Here is a 5,147-nt window from a genome sequence, read left to right as displayed (position 1 = left end):
CCCCCCGGTCGGCGGTGACTCGAACCCTCGAACTCAGATTGCCGTCGTGACAGTCTTGAGTCCGACGCTCTAACCATTCGGCCACCGCGGCCCCCATACAGACACATATATATATATATATATATATATATATATATATATATATATATATATATATATATATATATATATATATAATATATTTTATATATATATATATATATATATATATATATATATATATATATATATATATATATAAAATATATATATATATATATATATATATATATATATATATATATATATATATATATATATATATATATATATATATATATATGTGTCTGTATGGGGGCCGCGGTGGCCGAATGGTTAGAGCGTCGGACTCAAGACTGTCACGACGGCAATCTGAGTTCGAGGGTTCGAGTCACCGACCGCCGCGTTGTTTCCCTTAGGCAAGGAACTTCACCTCGATTGCCTGCCTAGCCACTGGGGGACCAAGTCAGCCCAAGTCAGTGCCGGGTAAATAGAGATGGTGACTCGGGGGGGGGGGGGGGGGAACACCGGGCGGAATCATGGAAGAAAAATCATGGAAGCACATGATCGTCAAGGCTGCGGTGGTCTCAAGACTGTCACGACGGCAATCTGAGTTCGAGGGTTCGAGTCACCGACCGCCGCGTTGTTTCCCTTGGGCAAGGAACTTCACCTCGATTGCCTGCCTAGCCACTGGGTGGCCAAGCCAGCTCAAGTCAGTGCTGGTCCCAAGCCCGGATAAAATAAGAGAGAATGTTACCTAAAAAGGTAACACCGGCACTCTCCGTGGAAAGGAACTGGGGACCCTACCACGTACTCACTCCAAGAGCATCACAATGTGAAAACTGCAATTGAGTATCATGCTGTGACCACGGCGGCTCAGACATGAACCTACCGTTAAATGATGATGATGTGGCTGTATGGGCACCTAGCTCGCTTCCGTGTGGATGACCCTGCCCATCAGGTTCTCTTTATATGTATGTATATTTATATATATGTATATATATATATATATGTATATATATATATATATATATATATATATATATATATATATATATATATTCATATCCAATAGTAGATGGATGGTTGTGCATCTACTATTTGGGTTACTGGTGTCTTATCTCTTTGGGGAGTGTTTGTTGTGGGTGTGAGTGCCCACACGTATGGCTGGGTGCTGAAGTGAAGTTGGAGATCAACGGGGGAGCCGGCAGGCTCCCCAGTTGGCTAAGGACTGGGCAGTCCTTGTGTTCTAGCTTCGCCCGGGCCTTCTATGTATGGCCCGGCCTGTGTCAGCTTTTTATGGCTGTCTCATTTGTTTATCTGACACTCGGTGCTTACCATGGCGGTGGGATTGGCAGCAGGCGCTCCTGTAGCCGTGGTGTAAGCATACCGCATAATCCCTTTACCAGCACGACAGCTGTGTTCTTCGGACCCTGTCTCAGGAATTGTGTGTATTTACAATTCTCTAAGTAATGTACGAGTGTGACGTTCGGCTCGCCGCAATGCATGCAACACCTCTCTTCACAGTTTATTTTCTCTATTATATGCCATCCACAGTGGTAACCTAGGCGCATTCTGTGAAGAATGACTTCGGTACCTCTGTTGGTTATTTCAGAGAGTGCCAGTGGTTCATAGCCTGTGGCGTTTGAGTAGAAGCTGGCCGAGGGGGAGGATCACTTCTTCTTAAGTAATTTTCGGCTTGGATGTATAATCATGGATTAGGGGGCATACCGCTGCCAATGTCGGCTAGTCTGTCAGCAAGGTCATTCCCTCTGATCCCTATGTGACTAGGAACACAGTTTATGATAATTCTTCTACCCTGTGCAAGAATCCTCTGTGCCATTGATAGGATAGTAGTCAGAAAGTAGATATTGTCATTGGGTGAGCGCTGCTGAAGACAGTTGATGGCTCCTCTGGAGACTGTATGTATGACCATGTGTCCTTCCCTCACGGATGCATGGCCTAGGGCTCCCATGATAGCAACTGCCTCTACCTGTAGTGAGGAGGTGTTGTCTGTTACCCTCATGGATTTTGTGGCATCCCTTGCTGAGAAACCGGCGCCTGCAGTGTGGGTCAAGGGATCGACCAATCCATCCGTGTAGTATGTTCTACTACCCGGAGGAGTGATGGTTGCAATGACCCTCTGGGTTTCTGCCTTTAGGCTAGGCGTGGGGTATTCACTCTTGTTGGTTGCCAGGCTCATGACAAAGTCAGGGTGGGGGGAGTCCATGCCCTTGGCAAGAAGCTGTTCTTTGAGCTGATGGCGTATTAACACCCTGGCTGTGTGAGACAGCCAGGAGTTGTTTGCAAAGATCTCATTATCTTGTTCTAGGCATCTGACTATTTTATGTCTTAGGCTTGTATTCCTGGGAGCCTGGATGACCTTTGATAAGGTCATCGATTAGATCGATTCGTGAGGTCAGGGGGAGAAGGTTTGCCTCCCGGAGGAGGTTGAGGACCTTTGTCCACCTTGGGACACCCAGAATGACCCTGGCAGCTTCGTTTTGGACTGTCTCCAGTTGGTCTCTAAGTTTTTTCTTAATGCCAATCAGAGCAAGGGAAGCATAGTCCACAATGGGCCGGACAGCATGTACATAGAATGAGCTTAGTACTCTGTGTCTGGCTCCTATGCGTCTCCCACTCATTGCTCTCATCACAGGCAGTCTTGATTTGGTTCGGTCAACCAGGTACTGGACCTCCTTCTGGAAGGAGAGGGTCCGGTCTATCCATACCCCAAGGTAGTAGTAGTCCTGAACCCACTCCAAGTCTATTCCCTGGATTTTCAGACTTGTGCCTTGAACTTTTTGTCTCAGAGACATGGCTTTGGATTTGGCTGCAGAGATCTTTAGTCCTGTCCTACAACACTCCTCAGACACGAGGTCCAGACAATGCTGGGCTTTGTTTAGGCAGTATGGTCCAGTGGAGATGATAGAAAAATCGTCTGCACAGATGATCTTGTACCCCACTGGGAGGTTTATGTTGAGGATACAGGACATTAATGTGTTAAAAAGGGCTGGACTGAGAACACCTTCAGGATCAGGCTCTCCTGAATGACAAGGGGACTTGCCAATTCAGAACCCTTCTCCAGGTCAAGGAATACTACCACAGATGTGCCCGTGCTTATTGTGCTCAAGAGCGTGTCTATGCTGTGCACTGTGCTCATGCCCCTGGTGAACCCGTGGAGGTGTTCATGTGGGGGTCCCATTTTCCATTGGAGCCGGTTCAGTACCATCCTCTCGGCCGTCTTGGCCAGACAGCTGAGGAGAGAGATGGGGTGGTACTTCCCTGGCTTCTTTGGTTTAGGGATGGGAACTATGGTGGCCCTCATCCAACTCTAGAGTAGAGTGGAAGTTTCCCTGGACTTGTTAATGAGTTGCAGGAATGCGAGCTCACCTACTTGTCCCAGGTGGGAAATGATGGGGTACGAGATCCCATCAGAGCCCGGGGCTGTGTTACAACTGGCTTTATATGCATTTCTTAGTTCCCTCAGAGAAAAGATAATGTCTGAGTTATCGGGTTCGGCTACCCTTTCTGTGATATGAGCAAGTCTGTCTGGTTGTAGGCATTCTTGTCTTGCCCTCAGTTCGGCTGGTAGGCTGTTGCTACTTGTTCTTACAGAGAACCCATACGCCAGTCTGTTCGTCTCCGACTGGGGGTCGTGATGCATGCATCTCGGGGCTGAGCGTCTGGTAACTTGCTTGACCTGTTGCCATAGCTCAGAGAGGGTGGTATGGTCACTTGTGATGGTCTCATTGACACACCAGCCAATCCTCTCCAACAGAGTTACAGTGGCCAGGGTGAGGTCTAGGACCCCTCCTCTGACATGCATTGGCTCTTGGGTATTGAGGAGAGCGATCTCAGGGAATGTCTCAAGCACATTGGCTAGGTGATAGCCAACCGCATCCAGTGCCCAGCAGGGACCCAGGATGGGGTGGTGTGCGTTGAAGTCTCCCCCTATGATCACTCTGTCATGTGCTGCAGAAGCACAGACCTGGCTGATATCTAAGGTACTACAGTGTGGCCAGCTGTACACGTAAAATTTCAGGGGCCCACGACCAGGTGAATCTCAACGGCAAGATATTCAACATCGTCTCCACAGTGCGGTGCATCGGCTATTGCGGAGCAGGGGATTGTTGCTCTGATAAGGGTGATCAAGTCTTTTGCCATCAATGCGTGGCAGTATGAAGACATGATGTCTATTTTATGTCTTAGCCATCAAGAGCGTGGCACTGTTCACTGTGCTCATGCCCCTGGTGAACCCGTGGAGGTGTTCATGTGGGGGTCCCATTTTCCATGGAGCCTGTTCAGCACCATCCTCTCGGCTGTCTTGGCTAGAGAGCTGATGAGAGAGATGGGGCGGTACTTCCCTGGCTCCTTTGGTTTAGGGATCGGTACTATGGTGGCCCTCTTCCAACTCTAGAGTAGAGTGGATGTTTCTCTGGACTTGTTCCTGTGGTTCTTCTGCACTTTTTTCATTTTTGGAAACAGCCCCGGGCTCTGATGGGATCTCGTACTCCATCATTTCCCACTTGGGACTAGTAAGAAAGCTCGTATTCCTGCAACTCATTAACAAGTCCAGGGAAACATCCACTCTACCCTAGAGTTGGAAGAGGGCTACCATAGCTCCCATCCCTAAACAAATGGAGCCAGGGAAGTACCACCTCATCTCTCTCCTCAGCTGTCTGGCCGAGAGGATGGTACTGAACCGGCTCCAATGGAAAATGGGACCCCCACATGAACACCTCCACGGGTTCACCAGGGGCATGAGCACAGTGCACAGCATAGACACGCTCTTGAGCACAATAAGCACGGGCACATCTATGGTAGTATTCCTTGACCTGGAGAAGGGTTTTGTATTGGCAAGTTCCCCTGCCATTCAGGAGAGCCTGATCCTGAAAGGGAATCAGAGGTAAGCTCTTGGCTTGGATAGGTGACTACTTAAGGAATAGAACAAGGTCACCTATCACAGCACATGCAACTAGAGAATGGAATGCTACAGAGTGGGGTTCTCAGTCCAGCCCTTTTTAACACATTAATGTCCTGTATCCTCAACATAAACCTCCCAGTGGGGTGCAAGATCATCTCCTGTGCAGACGATCTTTCTATCATCTCCACTGAACCATCACTCC

The 5,147-nt window shown here is 48.3% G+C and overlaps 1 pseudogene; it reads left to right on the top strand.

The window, feature by feature from the left end:
* The window catches only part of LOC119571955, a 24,071-nt pseudogene that overhangs the window by 1,767 nt on the left and 17,157 nt on the right, over nucleotides 1-5,147 (top strand).

The sequence above is a fragment of the Penaeus monodon genome, chromosome 4 (assembly GCF_015228065.2).
Source record: "Penaeus monodon isolate SGIC_2016 chromosome 4, NSTDA_Pmon_1, whole genome shotgun sequence".
Taxonomy (NCBI): domain Eukaryota; kingdom Metazoa; phylum Arthropoda; class Malacostraca; order Decapoda; family Penaeidae; genus Penaeus; species Penaeus monodon.
Note: the sequence above shows the minus strand (reverse complement) of the source record. Positions and strands in the feature narration are given on the sequence as shown.